This window comes from Rattus norvegicus, chromosome 9, assembly GCF_021556685.1.
Source record: "Rattus norvegicus strain SHRSP/BbbUtx chromosome 9, alternate assembly SHRSP_T2T, whole genome shotgun sequence".
In the NCBI taxonomy this organism is placed as follows: domain Eukaryota; kingdom Metazoa; phylum Chordata; class Mammalia; order Rodentia; family Muridae; genus Rattus; species Rattus norvegicus.
The window spans coordinates 111,532,736-111,553,953 of record NC_141542.1 but is presented as its reverse complement, the minus strand read 5'-3'; the positions used below and the strand labels follow the sequence as shown (position 1 = coordinate 111,553,953).

The 21,218-nt window shown below is 37.5% G+C and overlaps 1 long non-coding RNA gene across 3 annotated transcripts; it reads left to right on the top strand.

Moving 5' to 3' along the window:
- Positions 1–911: 911 nt before the first annotated feature.
- On the top strand, positions 912–18,539 carry LOC148003864 (uncharacterized). 3 transcript variants are annotated; one of them, XR_015629258.1, is made up of 5 exons: positions 912–983; positions 3,725–4,018; positions 11,774–11,910; positions 15,608–16,026; positions 18,257–18,535. It is a non-coding gene; the product is annotated as an uncharacterized LOC148003864 (long non-coding RNA). The 3 variants fall into 3 exon arrangements; XR_015629257.1 differs by lacking the exon at positions 15,608–16,026 and having other exon boundaries at positions 18,257–18,539; XR_015629259.1 differs by lacking the exon at positions 15,608–16,026 and having other exon boundaries at positions 3,725–3,918; positions 18,257–18,538.
- The last annotated feature ends 2,679 nt before the right edge of the window (positions 18,540–21,218 follow it).

Here is a 21,218-nt window from a genome sequence, read left to right as displayed (position 1 = left end):
AAGACAAAAACAATTCTATTCTTTTAAAGCATAGCATTTTAAAGAGTTTCTACTAATCAATTGACTTTGACCATAATTATAATCTCCATGTCTACCTCTCTCCATCGTAAACTGAAGTATCTAATATTAATTAACTAAAAAACTGTTAACCACATAAACAGCACTCAGCATAGTTAATATAGTGAGTGGGTTGTTTTATTGTTACCATATTATTGAATTCTGATTTTAATTTTAAAATGTGGGCATAAATGTATAAATAAATCATTTAAATATTTTTATAAATGCATTCATTCCTCTCCTCAGATACCAAAGAGCTAATTAGAAGGCATTCTCAAAGAAACTTAGCATTCAAGCTGGAGTCTTCTAATAGTTTAATCTTAGGTGATCCTACACTCCATTTCTTTAAGCTTTGTCCAACCTGTAAAGTGTTGATATCACTAGACTTTAAATATCACTAATTTCCTAGAATCTGCCAAATTTAACTGATGCAAGTCCTGTTTATGCATACTATTTGTACAACGGTAAAGGTGGATTCTTACTATTTCAATTTTATCAAAGAGGAAAGGTGAATAATTTGTTCCTAAGAAAAGAAATGATGTGAAAACCAGATGTTGAATATAGCCATGCAATGAGCCATTAACAGTATTCTTCCTTTGGAGTTTGAGGGAGGGTAAAACTGATCAGAGGGTTGTAGCTGTATTAGTCACAGATATCTGAGAAGAGGAAGAACTTGTGCTGGGAGCATATTGTACTTTTATCTTAATCAAAAAGAGACACCCAAGCGTCTCCTGTGAGTGCAAGTAGACCTAATCATCCCTAAACATATGTTGAAACAGTGTCTGTAGTGGATGAGATCTTGGAAGCTCTGAGCCACCCAGCAGAGAGGTGGGTTATTAGAATGTCAGTGTATCAGAGTTAGAGTGCTGTCTAAATTAGACTGCATGCTCTTGCTAATCCTCAGATGTTTCTCCATTGAGTGCGAGGTGAGTAAAGTGATGAGTGCTATTTCTGGACCTTGCTTATAAATTGTAGGTTCTGAATCTTTTCTCTCCCTTAATGATCAGGAGGGAAGAGTTATAAAAGCTCTCCTGTACCATCAATGGATGTCATATGTAGGGACAGCAGCCCACAAATTTCTCACTGCCTACCTATTTTGTGAAATAGAAATCAAATTCTCTTAAACGATTATATTTTTTGTATCTTTTTTACTATAGCATTTTTTAAAAAAAATATCTAAAATTCTATACCTTGTTTTATGCACAGTCAGTAAAACCCTCCTTGGTTGTTTTTCTTTTTCTTTTCTTTTTTTTTTTTTGTTCTTCTCTGACAGCCACAAATCTGTTTCAAGTTTCTCATTCTAAATTAAACCCTGCTGACATGATCATCTTGTATGTGACTGCTACACTTGCCGATCTGAAAGAAAGTGACATCAGTGTTTATATATTTGCCTGTTGGATTCATAAGATAATTTTTGTTCTTGCTGACATCAAATATTCTGAACAAATCTTTGACTATGTCTCATCTCTGTTTTTCATTTCTCTGTTTGCCTTATACTGATTTTTTATTATTGTTCTAATTAGCATGTCTTTAAAAAACTTACCCAATCCTTAATGCCCTATAATATCTACTTCACACTTCAATATTAGCCATACATTGAACAAGAGAACACAGCTTTCCTCTTGGTTAACTAAATTTTTAACAGATTTATGGCTGTCACTGGGCCCTGATCTCCATTGTTTTAGAAGATTTCATTAGAAAATATTCCTTTTGCACCTTTGAGCTACAATTTTATTTTTACTATTCTATCTGCCAGATTGTTAACTCAATAAACTCTTTCTAAGCGACCCAGGACAAATGCACATGAGAAGACTGTTGTGTGCTTAGTTTTGTGTTAATTCTGCTGTTGCTATAGACTGCTGTGACACAAGGCTACTTGAAGGAGACAGGGCTTTATACCAGCTTACACGTCTAATACAGTCCACCATGGCGGAAAAAATATCGGAGCAGAAAACTGAAGCTAACCTGAGTCAGAAAGTAGAGTGGTCACACATTGCTTACATGCTTAGGAAGCAGAGGGGGAAACAGGGAGTGAAATTATGCTATAAAACCTCAGAAACTACCTGCTGTGACACATCCTTTCCAGGAAAACTCCAGTTGTTAAATAATCATTTCTTCCAAAAGCACCAGCATCTAGGAACCACCTGTTCAAGCCCAAGACCCGTGGGCATATCACATTCAAACCACAAGCTGTGAAATCATTAAATCCAAGGGTATAGTATATTTTTACAAAGCCAGAACAAGTAAACAGTTTGCTTCATCACTACATATAATTAATCATATTTTTTTCTTTTTGGTAAGGGGGTCTCCTAACTAATTTAGCTATTACCAAAAGAGTTAGCATAATTCAATTTAAATTATGAACACAATAAAGATGGCAATAACAGCAGGAAAAGTTCACATGAGCAAAAGCAAGAGACATCACCCACTGCTATACCATTCCTTCTCTCTTTGCTACTCATGGGTTCCCTGAGTCACAGGATCCAGAAATCTTAGAGGAACAAACTGATGGTGAGCCAGATTTATCATCAATTTTTACTTTGCCTTTAAATATGCTAATAAATTGGTTCATCTGGACCTATCCTAATATAAGAACACAGCATTTAGTGCTATTTTGACTGTGGGTGATTGCCATAGCCACTAAGATAAACGAGCACAGAATAAACAATGCTATGATATGCTATGGTCTGCTATGGTGTGCTATGGTCTGCTATGGTCTGCTATGGTCTGTTATGGTCTGCTATTGTCTGCTGTGGTCTGCTGTGGTCTGCTTTGGTCTGCTATGGTCTGCTATGGTCTGCTATGGTCTTCTATGCTATGCTATGGTCTGCTATGGTCTACTATGGTATTCTGTGGTATTCACTCCTTGACAACCTTCCCACAAGTAGAATTTGTGGAGAGCCCTCCAAGCCAGTTCAGTCAAGAATTATAGTCTAAAAGTTAATACAGTAAAAGATTTGGGTTCAACAAAAGCTTTTAGTAAATGAGGGAATATAGTATAATCATGGAACCCTGATTTTAAATAGAGTGATTTTGTTTGTTGTGATGGTGTGTGTGTGTGTGTGTGTGTGAACACTGAGTGCTAAGTGTGTGTGTGTGTATGTGTGTGTGTGTAAACACTGTGTGTGTGAATGCTGACTGCTGAGTGTGTGTGTGTGTGTGTGTGTGTGTGTGTGAATGCAGAGTGCTGAGTGTATCTGTGTGTATGTGTGGGTGTGTGTATGAAAGTTGTGTGTCTCTGTAAGTCATCAAACTAGAATGGAATCCCTAAGGTGAGAAACAGCCCTTATCAGAGGTAGAAAATGAAGAGGCTTCTGCAGCACATGAGAATGTGAGGCAGAAGTGGCGGGTGATGAGCTGGAGTAAAGAACGAGTCAACAGGATGTGGGAGCATAAAGCAGGACAGTAAAGGAGAAGACTAAGTGGGATTAAAAAAATAATGAATACAAAGACATGATGAAACCTGTTACTCTGTGAACCAAAATTTAAAGAACTAAAGTACAATAAAACGTTATCATGACAAATTTGTGAAATTAAAAACAAAAAAAAAACCAGAAAATAGAGCTTGACAAACAATAATTCCTTCTTTATCTTCCAATCTCACTTTTAGGGTGAAATTTATTATTTCCTCAGTCTAACTTTTCTCTATAATATTTTGCTCGTTTAGAGGTTTCCTTTGTCTGAGGCGATGGACAAGTCAAACAACAGTGATCTCCAAGCAAAATAGCACATGTGCTTGTGTGAACTCATACAGATCGTGTCAGCATGTACTGGGTCTGTTCAAGCCAGATGGGTTTCCAGAAATTAGATGAGGGAGTAAACACTGTCATCCACTCCTAACCACGAAGCTGTCTGCAATTGGTAATTGCTTGAGAAGGAAAAATAGTTTTTTCCCACTGGAATCTCAGCAGTGCAGGCCACATGCCCAGGAGCAGTTGGCCAACACAAAACAAACTTAAAGGTATTTTTGTAGACTATTGTCTCATATTGCATTGTTTGTGCAATTTTGTGTTTTGTGATGTGTGTGTGTGTATATGTGTGTGTGATTGTGTGTGATGTGTGTGTGTGATGTGTGTGATGTGTGTGTGTTTGATGTGTGTGTGTGTGTGTGTGTGTGTGTGTGTTTCTTGGTTTTCATTGCTGCTGTTGTTTGTTGTTTTAAACACAGAGAGAAAGAGCATGGAGTTTGGTGGGTAAGGAAGTTTATATAAGATGAAATACAGCCACACCCCCCACATCTCAAATAGGGGAAATGGGATGCATACAAATAATTCTTAGAGATAATATCAATATTATCTGGGAAGTAAATAGAAAAATATTCACTATTTTTTTAATGGCAAAGACATAGGGATTGCCAGCACTGCTGAAGTTTTCCCTATATTTATCAAGAGATGAGATGCTCACTTTCTACCAGAGCTGAATAAAAACAAGATATGGTCAGGCAAGATGGCTCAGCTGTTAAAGGAACTTGCCATACAAACAAGGAACTAACAGTGGGAGAAAATATGACTCCTGAAATTTTCCTCTGATCACCATATATGAATATTCTCTGTTTTTCTCTCTCAAACACACACACACACACACACACACACACACACACACACACACAAACAAACACACACACACAGCCCCCCCCCCACACGGACTCATAGAACTATATAAATAAAAATAAAGATTAAAAGAAAATAATTGTTTGAAAACTGGTGCAAGTTATCATCCCTTTAGGCTACATAAATGTTTCAGATTTTCCTTGGAGAAGCAAGCAGTTTAATAAGGTTTCTTCTATTTCACTGCGGCTTCAGAGTTGCTCCCTTGCAGACTAAACAGAATGAGCAGGTGGATGTCAGGACTAAAGGTTTACTGACTCCATTATCCTTTAGTCACACATTGTGCATGTTGACCAAGGTGACCTCAGGGTCTCCTTGGCACACCCTCTGAGAAGATGTACTTGGTTCATCCCTGTCTGGCTTTGAATATCAAATGTATATTCAGTAAACACAGGGTGATCTTTCAGCCCCGCTCAGTAGCATTGCAGCAGATCATGTGCTTTGACATCGAGAGGTCATGGCTGGCTGTTTGGCAAGCTCTATCCTCCTTTCCTGACTTCTTCATGAAATCCTTAATGTAAAAATAAGACCTTTCCCCTCCATCTTTCATCCTTGAAATTGTCCCTAATTTTTTATTCTAAGAGAATATATATATATATATATTCTTACATTTTGCATAGAATTGATTACAGAATGAATCAACTTCTTATGAATTAGGTACAATCTAAAAGGTACCATTTACTTTAAGATATAAATGGATGAACGTTGAAATCCCATGACACTTTGCTTTTGGCATGATTATAGTTAGCTATGTCTATTATGTTACCTTGTTTTAATTTTGTCTTTGAGACAATGTATCTGAATCTAGCTTCAAACTTATGATCTTCCTGCTTATGCCTCCCCAGTGATGTATGATAGGTGTGTAGGATGAAACCAAGGATATTTCAATTTTTAAATTGAAGACCTAGATTACAGATATGATTAATTCCTGAGTATTTGTCAAAAAATAGTTTGTTTCATTGGTATAGATATGCTTGCTTATTTTAAGACATAATTATTCAATTCCCAGGATTCTGTTGCCCAGTGAACAAGAAAGGACAGGAGATAGTAAGTATTGACAGAAAGGGGTAACCTTAAGAAGTTAGTATAGGTAGGAAAGTAGCTTAGTGGTACAGTAGCTCCATAATGTGCTTGAGGTCCTGATTATGACATGGAGTAATGGCCAACTATGTTATTTTAAGGATGTAGGATTTTACCTTAGTGATTGAGTACTTGTGTATCAGGTATGAGACCTAAAGTTTCTTCACCATTACTTCAAAGAAAGAAAAGTAAAACGTGTTTTAGTGTAAACAGCAACTAATGTAAGGTAATAATAACTCCCTTTGGCAGTGGTGCCTAATTATGGGGAATATTATATCATATTTTGAATAAAAATATATTGCCCTATAACTAAGGTAATAGATTAAAAAATATGACTAGGCCAGTGTAGCTGATTCACTAATCAAAGTGTTGCATCTGTTTTTGTTTGGGTTTTGTTGCTGTGAAGAGGTACCATGACCAAGGCAACTCATTTTTCTATTCCATTAATTAATTTGTTTATTCCTTTTATATCCTAATCATAGCTCCCACTTTCCTCTCAGTCCTCGCCTCTCACAGCCCCACCCCTTATGCCCCCTTCTCTCTCTGAGAAGGGGAGGTTGCCCTTGAGTACCAGCCCATCTTGGCATCTCAAGTCACTGCAGGACTAGGCCTATCCTCTCCCACTGAGGCCAGACGAGGCACCCCAGTTAGGGGAACAGGATCCACAGGCAGGCAACAGAGTCTGCATAAGCCCCTACTCCTGTTCTGGGGTGACTTTCATGAAGACGAAGTTGTACATCTGCTACATATGTGCAGGGGACCACATGCCATATGTATGCTTCTTGGTTGGTAGTTCAGTCTCTGGGAACCCCCAAGGGACCAGCTTAGCAGACTTTGTTGGTTTTTCTTAGAGAGTTGTTATCCCTCCAGGTTACTCAATCCTTCCTCTAACACTTCCACAAGAATTCCCAAGCTCCATCTAATGTTTGACAGTGTGTCTCGACATTTGTTTCAGTCAGCTGCTGGTTGGAGCCTCTCAGAGGACAGATACAGTAGGGTCCTGTCTGCAAGCATAACAGAGTATCATTATTATAAAAAACAAACATTTAGTTAGGGCTGGCTTACAGTTTAAGAGACTCAGTCCATGAATACCATGGCTAGAAGGATGGCAGCCTACAGTCAGAGTTTTATATCTTGCTCCAAAAATGCCAGGAGAAAGCTTGAATTCTATACAGGGTGGAGCTTGAGCATAGGGACCCCCAAAGTCCAACCTCCCCCAACAGTGACACACTTCTTCCAACAAGGCCATAATCGTCTAATTGTGCCATTTCCCATGCCAAGCGTATTCAAGCCACCACATCATCCACATTTGAAGACCTGAAATTGATCCCTAAATAAAGTAAAAGAGTTAAGCATGGCAGGAGGTAACTTAAAAATCCCAATGCTATGAAGACAGATACAGACAGATTTCTGGGGCTCACAGACCAGCCTGCCTAATACAGTCGGTGGACTCCAAGTCAGATGATATAACCTGTTCAAAACAAGTTACATGGAGCTGGCAATTGACATCTGACCTCTCAATGTATTGGCACATACAACATGCAAGCACATAATAGAAGCACATGTACATACATCTATCTGCACGTACATATAATCTTCCCTCTACATAAGCATACAGTACATGATGATGAAATACCCTCCCATAGCAGAGAGGTAAGTCATATTTTATTTCTTCTCCTAAGATCCCAGTGACAAACAGGTTCATGCTAGAAAGCCAATGAGTTTAATAGATTTTCTTACAGTGAATGGCTGATAGATTACTTGTGGAGATGTGGACTCTCCTCCTTCAACTGGCTATGCCAAAGTCTTATACAGCAGAGAACTGTGTTTCCCCCTCCATATATATATATAATATATATATAATATATATATAATATATATATAATATATATGTATATAAATACTGTCAAGAAGATGTGTCTCTCTTTAGAGAGAGTATATATACATATTCACTTACATATACATATACATCATATACACATACACAATACACATATACACATACATCATATAACATATACACATATACATATACACATACACACATACATATTTATATACATATATATTACATATACACATACATACATACATATATTATACTCAAGCACTTTATCCAGAATCCATACAGCGTTTCCATCTGATTGAGGCCAGTAAATACTTGGGTGAGGGTAAGTGATATAAATTGTCAACAAGCCCAGTCATGATGATTTTTTTATAGCTCGATGTCCTCAAATGATCATGGCTTGACTGGAAGGACCATCACAAGAGTAAGGGATTCTGCTCCTTCTGAATTCAGCATGATTTTTAAGGGTTTATTCTAATAACCCTTTCAAACTAGGAATGGAAAATTTAATCTAGTTACACTAGAAAAATAGGGAATCGTTTTGAGGCATTTTGCATTGATTTCCTCTTTGTAAAAATAAAGCAAAACATTTAAATACTCGTTTTGTTTAAAGATAAATATAATTTAAGAATCTTAAAATGTACTACTTTGCAATATTAGAATATTTTCGTTTGCATATTTTTCTATCAGAACTTGTTCGTGTTTAAACATATTAGAGTATTACAATTGAGTATTTCTTTCACATGCAGCTATTTCTGCCATAATGAAGAAATGTTTGAACACAGCATCAAACAAAAATAGATGCTAAAGGTTTCCAATTGTGCTTGCCTGGCCCCGGTGTTTTGGTTCAAGAAAAGGACATTCAGTGTGGTGGGAAGCATAAATTAAAGCCAATTTGCTCACCTCCTTACAGCTAAAGAGAGAGAGAGAGAAAGGGAGGGGGACAGAGAGTAGGGAGAGAAAAGAAACAGGAGAAAGAGAGAGAGAGAGAGAGAGAGAGAGAGAGAGAGAGAGGGAGGGAGGGAGGGAGGGAGGGAGGGAGAGAGAGAGAGAGAGAGAGAGAGAGAGAGAGAGAGAGAGGCTTGCCTTAAATTTAAAGATTCCCCCTGCCCCTCAGGTTCTCAAGTGATTGGATTAAAGCTGTGTGCCACCACCTCATGGTTCTAATTTTATACCATAAATATACATTAAATATTGTTATCATTGGTTAAGTAATAACATAATTTCATTTGCTTTGGATATCATTGTTATTTTCGCTTTCATTAATTTAAGTGCAGTGTGATATCCATTGAGCTAATTAAATTGTATATTTTTCTAAGTAACTTAACTGTGAGTACTTAATCTGCAGGAGAATAAAATTATATCAGCCAAAATTGTGAAATTTTGTAATGGAAAATCTCTAGAGTTTTCCCATTGTGCCTTAGTGATTCCGCCGGGATTCCTGTTGTTCTATAAAAGAATTCCACGGTGGAATAAATTAAAATATGTGCTTTTGAGAAATAGGGGATGGATTCCTATGTTTGGCAGTCTCTGGGTGGCCTTTTCTTCACTCTGCTCAACTTTGTCCCTGTAATTCCTACTGTGATATTTAGTTTCCCCTTCTAAGAATTTCTGAAGCATCCACACTTTTGTCTTTCTTCGTTTTGAGCTTCATGTGGTCTGTAAATTATATCTTGGGTATTCTGAGCTTAAGGGCTAATATCCACTTTTCAGTGAGTACATACCATGTGTGTTTTTTGTGATTGGGTTACCTCACTCAGGATGATATTTTCTAGTTCCATTCATTTGCCTAAGAATTTCACAAAGTCATTGATTTTAATAGATGAGTAGTACTCCATTGTGTAGATGTACCACATTTTCTGTATCCATTCCTCTGTTAAAGAGCATCTGTATTCTCTCCAGCTTCTGACTATTATAAATAAGGCTGCTATGAAGATAGTGAAGCATGTGTCCTTGTTATATGTTGGAGTATCTTTTAGGTATATGCCCAGGAGTGGTATAGGTGGGTCCTCCAGTAGTAATATGTCCAATATTTTGAGGAACCCCCAGACTGATTTCCAGAGTGCAATCCCAACAACAATGGAGGAGTATTCCTCTTTCTACACATCCTCGACAACATGTGCTGTCATCCGAGTTTAGCCACCAAACCCAGTCACACTTGGGGAGGCCAACTGGTGTATGCTGACAGGAGCTTGATATAGCTGTCTCCTGAGAGGCTCTGCCAGAGTCTGTCAAATACAGAGGCGGATGCTCACAGTCAACTACTGGACTGAGAACAGCGTCCCCAGTGAAGGAGTTAGAGAAAGGACTGGTGTAGCTGAGGAGGTTTGCAACCCCTTAGGAAGAACAACAATACCAACCAAACAGACCCCCACCTCTAGAGCTCCAAGGGACTAATCCACCAACCAAAGAGTGGACATGGAGTGATCCATGGCTCCAGCCGCATATGTAGGATGGGCCTTGTCTGGCTTGAATGGGAGTAGTGGCCCTTGGTTGTGTGAAGGTGTGATGCTCCAGTGTAGGGGAATGCCAGGGCAGGGAAGTTGGAGTTAGTGGATGGGTAGGGGGGGAGCACCCTCAAGGAGGCAGGGGGTGGGGGCAATGTGATGGGGGGTTTTCCAGAGGGGAAGGATAGGGAGAGAGGATAACATTTAAAATGTTAATAAAGAAAATACCCAATAAAAGGAAAGAAGATATAGGGGGTGGTGCTGAGTAAAACAACTATTTAAATGGAATGTCACTCATGAAAATGTAAGTCCCAGGACTCTGAGGTAATTTGATGAGTAATATGCAGCTGTTTTCCCATACCTTAAGACTTCTACTATCACTCACTCCGTCATTTTCTCTGATGATTCAAACAGAATATGAGTGCAAAGAAAAATATCTTTAAATATCAGATCAAGAAGAATAGACGCTGCCCCCAACAAATCATTGGGTAAATGTTGAAATGATTATGACTCAAGAAAGATTAACTATTATTTTTCGTAGATGAAGAAGAGAGCTTTATAGTTTTCTTTAAACCAATTTCTAAGTTCTTTTTACCAATTTCTTAGATGACAGTATGGATACAGAAAGTGTATTTATTTATAAATACATGCATGTCCTTCAATTTATTATAGCTCATATGTAAATATATGCACTATGAATTTAAAATATCTTGAGCTTTCATGCTAAAGGGCTGAATGGCATTGCAAAGCAAGGTGTTAATGACCAGGACCAGCAACTCACTGTCACTAGCCAGAATCATAGGACTGGGAGACCACATACCAATTCACAAAATTTGCAAAGTGTAAATTTGACTTAGAGTATCTGGTAAATGCTTATTGAATTTTTATTTCAAATTGTCAGAATGTAAAAATAAGGAAAATGTCCTGTTACAATATTATGGGTCAGAGGCAATTTAGATAGACAGATAGATAGATAGATAGATAGATAGATAGATAGATAGATAGATAGATATAGAGATAGATACACACACAGACACACACATACACACACCACACACACATATACACATACACACACCACACACACATATATACACATACACACACCACACACACATACACACACACACAGACACACACAGAGAGACACACACACACACACACACACACACACACACTATCATAGCCCTATCCTCTTCTAGTTATTTACAAACATTCAAGTTTGATCAAACAAATATTTAAAAAATTGGAGCTATAATACACCTATGAGTTACAATTTATGAAGTTCTGAGCTTGGATTACCTCACTGTTATTACTGTCCAGTCCCATTCAGTTTTGAAATTTTCTATTTCTTTAAAGACCAAAAATTCCATTATGTAGATGCATGAATTTTTCTTTATCCATTCAACCATTGGTGGATCTCAAGGCTGATATCATTTCTTAGCTATTGTAATTAGACCAGCAACGAACATGCTGTGCGATTGTCTCTGAGTAGAACGCAGATTCCACTGGGGATATGGCCAGGAGTTGATAACTAAAGCATATGTTAGTCCTAGTTTAGGTCTCTTCAGATTCTATGAGAGAATACATTGGCTATCCTTCACTGTAACTATCACTGCTACTGAAATCATGGATATTGGGCAAGAAACTACAGACACTATTTTACTAAACTAAAGTAGGCTTCTTAACAGCTGCAATCTGTTATAATCTATAATAATTTGTCCTTATACCCACAGATAAGTTTAGTCTTCACCCCTCACTGAGGAAACTTGTTCATGGAACAGGCAACAATTACTACAGAAAACCACATCCAATCAAAATACGACATCATAAAGCCCAATCCCAGTGTTTACATCTGCAAAACACTCTGACGGTAAGGCTCAGCGGACACCGTGGAAAGGCTGTAGGAGCCAGTACATCATTAAGTTCTCTGTGAGATTGTTTCTCACAGTAATGACAGAAGCTAAGCACATAAAGTCTCATGAACATGAATGCTCAAACGAGAACTGAACCAGAACAACATTAACAGACAGGCCCAAGTGGGTGGTGAAAAGCCCAGCTCTGTACAAGTTACGATAGACAGTTGAATAAAAGCTGGGAGTAGAAGTGCTCTTCCCCGGGGAAGGACACGACAATTGTTTGTTCAGTGCAAAATAATAAGTCCTGAAAACATACATATAAGTCATAATATACAGTCTTACCAGATTATATTTAGGGTTATATGTGTGTATGCAGATACAAAAAATGTGTGCAATATCAATTAATGAAAAAATGCTTGTGAATTTGAAGGAGAGAACCAAGGGGTATATGAGAGGGCTTGGAAGGAGGAAAAGGAAGGGCAACATGTAATTACATTATAATCTCAAAAAAATATAAAAAACATTTCAAAGGAGAAAGGTCAGAAACACAGAAAGATTATGTTTGGCAACAGGAGTGGAGTAGTCTCAAGCCTGGGGCTGGTCTACCCGAATCCTAAAGGAAGAATTGTAGTTCTTCATTGAGCGCTCAGGGAATGGCCATGGCAGCTCTTTTGTTTTACACATATCAAATACTTTTAACGTACAGGAAGCGTAACAGTTGAAGAGATTTTGCATAGTAGGTACAAGGCTCCATGAACAATCTCCACTAGTAACCCAGGGCATTGACAACACACCCGGGTCACAAAATTTATTTTATGATGTCTAGTTTATGGCACCCTGGCAGAGTGTCCATCAGAAATAAGTACAGTAAGTCCTCATAATTAAAAACACATACACGGAGGCTGAAGAGAGAGCTCATGGTTTAAAAGCAGTGGCTGTTCTTCCAGAGGAGCCAAGTTCAATCCCAGCACCTACATGGCAGCTCACGACTGTCTGTGACTCTGGTTCCTAGGGAGCCAATACACTCACAAAGACACTTGCAAGCAAGCAAAACACCAATGCCCGTAAAATAAAACATGAATACATTTTTAGAAAAGAAAGACTACGTTCGGAGTCTTCACTTAAAAAAATAAATCACTGAAAACTCCTTTTAATAGATAGAGCCAAGAAGAATATGAGATAATTTACTCTAAGCCAAATATATGTGGTCTTATTACATGGTTCAGGCTTCTCTAAATGACATATTTTCACCATGGATGTAGTTATACAAAATTTTATGATCGCAGAACAAAGAACCAGTATAAACCAATGATCTTATGAAACACATTAGCAAGGAGATGTGGTAGGCAAAGTGGGAAAATCTTTGTCTAGATTTCAGATGGCACCTAATGTAATTATATTATATATACATAATTACATAATGTAATTATATTACATATACAATAATAAACTCATATATATATACATATATATATGAGTTTATTGTTGTTTTCTAGTATCAGCAATTCTCCTTAAAGAAAGGGCCTTAATTCTAATTAGATCCAGCTCTAATCATCCAAATATTGTGTCTAATTTGTGAAGAATCTTGAGAAATAGGTAGTACATTCATCCCAACCAAGCACAACAAAATAACCCGTATTGCTCTGGGAGTCACTTGGACCACCCTGAACACCAACTCAAATAAATATACTCAATTACTAAAAGTTATTTTTGTTATATTTACCAAAAATATATATATCTATATGAGTCAGATTGAGAATTTAATAATATGCCAAACATTAAAATTACAAATGTCTCCATCTTTGTAAAGGAAATTTAAAAAATATAACATAAGAACAATTTTGAGTTGAAAGTAAGCATTTAGTGAAGAAAAAAATTCTAATGGGTAAATACTTAAAAGCCGAGACAATTTTAAACTAAATGTCCAATTTCCTAAAAGTCCTTGAAGAAACGTGTTGCAAACCCCTGTCCTAGGGCTAGAATATTAAAAGACCTCTCATCCAGAATAAAAATTAATTGCTTTCTCCTTATATATTCCATTGTTGTAAATGTCTGCACTTTCTTTCTGCTAATGAAAACAAAATTAACATTTTCTAGGTAAACAACATTTCCCTTGCATGTGTTAAGTGGCTAAATGATTTTGTCACATATGTTTTTTTCATCAAGGATTTCACTTGAAAGTTTCCAATCTTTAACTTTCCAAAGCCTTGGAGTTTAATTTAGGTTTCCTCTGTTACAGCGTTTCCTATTAGCAAGAAGTAGCATTGTGCCAGGTATTCTAATTGGCATCTGCAGAGTAGCCTGCAAATTCTTCACTCATCTGTCAGGTGACTCAAGGTCTGCCATGCTTTTTTTTTTTTTTTTTTTTTTTTTTAATTAAGGAATCCCAGGGATACTGTTTTGCCGTTTATGAAAGTGAAAAACAAGACAACCTTCATCATTTATATAATAAGGAGAAAGAAAATGCCCACCCTCCTGTAACTTGGGACAATTTCGTACAAGTTCAAAGAGAGCCTTTCAGTATGGCAAGCTGCACAGTTAGCATAAGTGAATCTCCTCAAAGGCAAAACCTTTGTTAAGGTATTTACCTTGTTTTAATTGGGAACCTAGGTAAGAGTAGGGTTAAAATTCACTGTTGGTTGACATCTCCCTCAGAGTGAGCAGCTTGTGTATCTAGGAACAAAAACGTCAGCACTTCAGATATTGGTCTACAGAATGGGCTCGGACTCATATCTTTGGGCCAACGTAGGAACAAGAGGCATGAAATTACTGTCCGGATAGGGGCTTTCTAACAGAGAACAAAGGTGTATAGCATTTGTACCTCCGTCTACTGTTAATCCCCGTGACTCAGTCAGTCATCTAAAGAAGAACATTCCCTTCACAGTAAGAGCTATTTATCCACGTACTTCAAAAACAGCGCAAATCTTACCTACACGCTAGCTCGGTGCTGTGTTCTCTCTAGTCACTGCTTACTCTCCCTGCTGGACAATGTGCTCTCTCCTAAAGCTCTCTCCCTCTCTTCTGGGCCTCTTCTGCATCCTTTCACTGGGAATCACAAAAGGAAGGAAGCCAAAGGGAGGGCTAGTGACACTTATCGTAAAGCGAAAACCTTTAGCACAATTTATCATCATTAGTCATGTCACGCAAAGGCCCAAGGGGACATTTAGAATGTCAGTACCATTTGATGGATGGAGAATTTTAGAGAGAAAGCAAAAGGTATCGCAGATCGAACCACCAAATAATATTTCCCTTTCTAGGTTGATTTTACCCCTGTAAAGAATCCCTGCTGTTTGATGGGGTGGGAACGGTTTTCCCGGTGATGTTGCAGGGGGCCCAGGCCGTTATACACAATCCTGCCTGCTTGCTTTTGCTTTTGTCGGCAATCCCCATTGACCTCACTGGCTCACTGAAGAAAAGGCAGACATGGACGCACAAAGGAAGCCTGGTGTGGGGGAAAGAATGGCTTCCTCAGAACCAGGTCATAGATACAGCAGGAAAGAGAGTGATATGACTGACATTTATCATGGGCATGCATGAAAACGTCACAACAAAGACTCTATAAGATCAGTAGATGCATTGTTCTCAAATAAAGAATCCATAATATCAAATTTGCATTACTATCACAAAATCCAAGGGGAAAAGAAATTAAAACAGGAAAGAACATATTTTGGCTCATCATTTCTGATAATTTTTTTTTTCCTTTTCTGTTAGCTGTGGGCTTTTGGGAAGGCTACAGGACAGGACATCGACGCATTGACAGAGGAAAGTGCTCACTCTGGAGTGTCCAGTCTATAAGAACACAGACAGGAGACAGCTGATGTCTTCATTGGGCTCAGGCAATGAACTAACTTTCGAGAATGGTCCCAAATTGTAACTACCATTAGTGTCTAGTAGCACTAACAGTTGGGGACCTAGTGCTAAAATTTCAGAAAATATTTAAGATGCCAACCATTGCAAAGGACTTTTAGATTGCATAGTAACACAGTGAAATACTTTTCTTCTTAATATTTCAAATTTTCTTCTGTTTAAGGACTTTATTTTTAATATTGCTTAGTTTTGGTTTTAGTTTTATTTTTCTAAGACAGGGTCCTGTGCAGCACAAGGTGGCTTCCCAAGTGATAGGATTGTAGGTAGGTACAACCATACATAGCCATATAAATATAGTTTTAAATACTTTTGTTGTTTTAAATATTTTATTGATTATATACTAGCAAGTAGTCTTTTATTTTTTAGTAATTATTTAATTTGTTTACATTTCAAATGTTGTTCTCTTCAAGCTCCCCCCTCCACAAACCACACACTCCATGCTCCCTCCCCTTTGCCTCTAAGAGGGTACTTACCCACCTACCCATCCATTCCCACCTCACCACTGTAGCATCCCCCTCCTCTGTGGCCTCAAACCTATCCTCCCACTGAATCAGATAAGGCTTCATATGTGGTGGGAGCCACAGACCAGCCAACCTGTACTCCTTGGCTGGTGACTTAGTCACTGGGAGCTCTGAGGGGTCCAAGTATTTGATACTGTAGCTCTTCCTATGGGGTTGCTCCCAGGGGTGCCTCAAATGTTCTACCATTCAAACTCCAACACCAGGCCTAAAATCACTTTTACATTGATTGCAATTTTGCAGCAATTGTCTCTAAATAGCTCGAGGCGAGGCGTGATGGAACTGGGCCTTAATTGGTTGTATATAATCCTAGAAGATAAACACATCTTCAAATAAAGGAGACCTAGGAGGAAGCCAGACGTAGTCATTTGCGCCATAATGACAGCAGGAGGATCATGAGTTTGAGATCAGTCTGAATTGTCTGGTGAGACAAAAACCAAAATACAAAAAAAAAAAATCTACAAAGTTTTAGAGACGATATAAACATATAAAGCAAGACACAAAACTAAGGAAAGTCTAGACTAATGTATCATAACATTCTAAATTTACAATAACTTGGGAAGTATTGATATAGCCATTCCAATTCTAAACATTTGCTATCTACATTTCAATATAGCCATAAAAATCAGTTCTTACAGTAAAATGAATCAGAAGCAATCGGAGCGAGGCACGTGAATTCTGCCATTCAGTAGCAAAACAGCAGTTTTCACACTTAAGTACATAATTGGATATTTCCCATATAGAAGTTGTAAATTTGAAAATCACTACTCATGAGACAGAATTGTACCTAGCATGCATACGATTAAAATGATGCCTCTTTGAAACCAAAATGGTTAAAAAAAATAATATAGAAAGAACAGGGCCAAAGCTAAACAAGTAACATGAGACGTTTACTGAATTGATTCATGACTTTCCCCAAAACTTATTAAAGTTAATATAATTATAATTTTATTCAAATTTATGAGCAATGATTATTCAGTCACAATTTTTTTTCTAATGTGAATATGTTTTCTCTGATTCGGTAAAATTGCTTTTAGCTGAATTGCTTTTGAAAAGATTTATTTTTGTTTTGATTCTTGTGTTTGTAATGGAACTAGTATGTTCTTGTTGCAGACACAGTAATAGTCATTCTTAAAGTAAATAATTTAATTATAAGCAACATTTCTATTTACGGAAAGTATGAATACCTCTCAAATTAACTTACCAACATTCTGAAGTAGTGTCTCTACCTGGGAAGAAAGCAAACTACATTTTGATGGTTATTTTGATCCTAATTAGCTGTGGCTGCTTTTGAAGAAAACAAAGTCTGTTTTTCATATATCTTTATGTTCATAGTATTTGTTAGACTGAAAGAAACACAGGTGAAGATGAACACGTCTTGGTAGAGCACAGAGGCCCTTGGTGAAATTTCATCTGACTATCCTGCCTTGTCTTTAAGGTTGGCTTAAGCAGTCTCATATGTGTGTTTTCCCAAATAGACATGAGGAGACTACAAATGTTACCAAGAAAACAGTTTTCATCATGAAGTAACTTTAAACCTTAGCTGGAGCAATGCATTGGCATCTAAGGATTTAAACTGGCACTTAAGGAAAGATATTGCATGCTGGTTAGAATTAGGTATCGTGATAAAGACAGTAATGAAAAAGACTGTAAAATTACTAATAGTATAAGCAATCGATCATCCTATCGTATTCTAAACATGAAGCTGGTGAAAAAGTGTTTGAATACAAGGTAAAGTAAGCTGAAGAAATCCTTTTCAGAAAAAAAAGAACACCCCTTGTAAATGTTAAAAGAGGCAAAAGTTTAAGTCATAAAAAAGTTCCCGTATAATATGAATTTTTTTGTCATTCTCTGTGATGTCAGAATTTATTATTGAAGTGAGAAACTCACTAGAAAAGTTTTTCTTTTTGGTTTTTTTTTTGTTTATTTGTTTTGGTTTTGTTGTTATTGTTGTTGTTTTTTCATTTTATTTCAGAATTGCCAGCATCAAGAGGAACGTCTTTGCTTGAACTTAAGTAGCCATTACTTACAGGTGTTTTCCGAAACAAAACAATAGTTCAGAGTGGAATGTTGAAGAACAAAGGAACAGCACATTTGAATACAATTACATTTTATATTGAGTTATTTTAGCCCAGATTGCTGTTCACGTTTCCTTTGATTATACATGTATCACAATTTCTTATTCTGATATTGATAGTCAATTAACTTCCCCAATTACAAATTTGATTCCCTAAATAAAGATAATAAGATTAGCAAAATTTTTGCCTTTCTTGTTTGGTTTTAATGTCTCTCTTGATAACGGTCAATTTAGCAATCACTGTCAAAATTGAGTAAACTTTTCAGTGGAGTTGGACAAAAATAATATGACAGCATACCCACCAGAAAGTGTAGGACTAAAATTTTAATTATCAAGGTTAGCCTGCTTTTCTTTTAGCTTTCAAATTAATCTCTTGTTAAGCTTAAATATTATTAGTGTGCACTTGTGAGTGTGTGTGTGTGTGTGTGTTTGGAGAGAGAGAGAGAGAGAGAGAGAGAGAGAGAGAGAGAGAGAGAGAGAGAGGGAAACAGAGAGAGATATTTGTATATGACATGGAAATGCCAGATCACATGTATGGAAGTCAGAGGACAACTTTTCAGGTTCTATTCTCTCTCACCAGAGATTGGATTCAAGTTGTCAGCTATCGGCACCTGTGCCACCAGTGTGTGAATATCGGGCGTAGGTATACGGGATTGAAAGAAAACACATACACGGGTCACCCATTTTCAGAGAGTATCCCCAAGGTTTTTACTGAGATCTCCTTATATACCTGAGGCAAAAGCTGTGGAAAACAAGGCAGGTGAAAATCCCCAACCAGGAAAACAGGAAAAGTCTGTGTGGTGGAAAGTTCTGGCCCAATCAGGGGCATAAACAACTTCTTAACAACAACAAGCTGGAATGCTAGGTGGGGAGGAAGGGTGCCATGGAAAACCCATGCCTCGAATCAGGGGCTAAGAGCAGCTAGCTGCCAAGGGTTTAAACAACTTCTTGCTGTAGCAGGCTAAAAGGCTCAGGGAGGGGGAAGGGAAACACCCCAAGGTATGGCCCAAAAGTCAGCCTTAATGGAATGAGCCATTTTTATCATCCCTGAATTAAATTTTTAAGAGAAATAATTTATACTTTTATTAATTAATTCCTACCCCATGTAATTGTGACAAAATTTTATTCACATGAGTTCCTGGCGCTGCAAAACTACATTGGGAGACACAAAATTCTCTACCTAGGCAGGGGCTCTCATCTTCAATCCCCTGCAGCGTTTGGAAGCTTGAGACTAAGCTCACAGTTCAGTTTGCTTTGAGTTTCTGATGTAACTGGGCTGAATCTTTGAACAAATTGGACCAGATAAGACTCTCAGGTTTCTTATAAGACTCTCAGATAAGACTCTTAGGCTGAAGAGATGACTTACGCTCAGAGCACTGCCCGCTCTTCTAGATGACTGGTGTGCTTTTCTCAAAATGGCAGTCCACGACTGTCTGTCACTGTAACCTCAGGGATCCACCCATATCCAGCCTCCACAGACACTGGGCATGCACAATTTGCACAAATGTCCATACAAATAAAAAAAAAAAAAAAGAAGAAGTCACAGATAAACTAAAGCAATTTCGGGTTGCGAGTCAACCGGAGCCTTCGTGCACCAAGGACAGAATTCTGTTTGTAATTAATTAAAATTTCTCTCTCAAAGCTACACGTGTTAGAACTTGGTGTTGTTGGTAGTCGGTAGGAAGACTAACAAATGAAACTTAATGGGATTGAAATGATCGTGTGGCCTCAACTGTTTCTTCATGTGCTACACTCCGCATCGATGCGGTCTTCCTTTGTGCTGACTCTGTGAGGCGCCAACTCAGAACAACCCCAAAGCTACCCGGCCAACCAATTATGAACACGCACTAAAAAATATTTTCTCTTCATTAGATTTTTATCTCAGATATTATAAATCCCCAGCCCCAGATATTATAGTGAAGAAAGCTGAATGACATATTTTAGGGGGGAGGGAGGACCTCCTGTCTCTTTTGTTTATTTGAATTTGGTACTTGTTCCAGTACCAACTATTGAAGAAACTAGCTAACATTTGATAATGATGTCATTATTCAACCTTTGAATCAGAAAAAAAAAAACTATTTTGTATGTACGGAAATTTTACCTACTTATTTTTTAAATTGAAGTTTACGAGTGTATTTTGTCTACATGAATGTTTATACACAGTATGTATGCATGGTCTCTGCAGAGGCAAGTGAATGGAATCAGATTTTCTGGGACTGGATGTTACAGATGGTTGTGAGCTCCTCCTATGTTGGTGCTGGGAATTGCACTGGGGTCCTCTGGAAGAGCAGCCAGTAATCTTAACCAATGTGTCACTTCCCCTACTGGTGAATGTTACAGTATTTGCTCTAGTAACCTAGTAGTTCTAAGAGAATTTTTGATAGATTTTAGTTTTCTACATAAATCCCTAGTTTGAGAAAAAAAATGCTAGTTTCATCTCTTAATTTTCTGTCACTGTGTATTGCAATTTGAGTTTTTATTTCCATGTCATTATTCCTAATAATACATTAAGAGTTTTAACACATCGTCTTTGTCTTTTCCCCTTTGCCTTACACAGAGAGAGCAGCTAGCTCACCCTCACAACAAACTGAGTTAGTTAGCTCCAGATTCTTCTTTTTTAAATTATTTGTCAAGGAGTTGACTGAGTTTTCAAAACCTAGGGAAGGCTGGCTCATATCTCCCAATTATTTCTGTACTAAGTTATATAATCGCATGATTTATATCTATGATCAGGTGATAAGGATGATTCTCTTGATTTAATTTTAAACTTTCACTGCCTCTCAGAGACATCACTTCATAATATCATAGGCTTCAACTTTTGGAATTTAATCGCACATACTTTAAATTTTCAGTCTTTTTA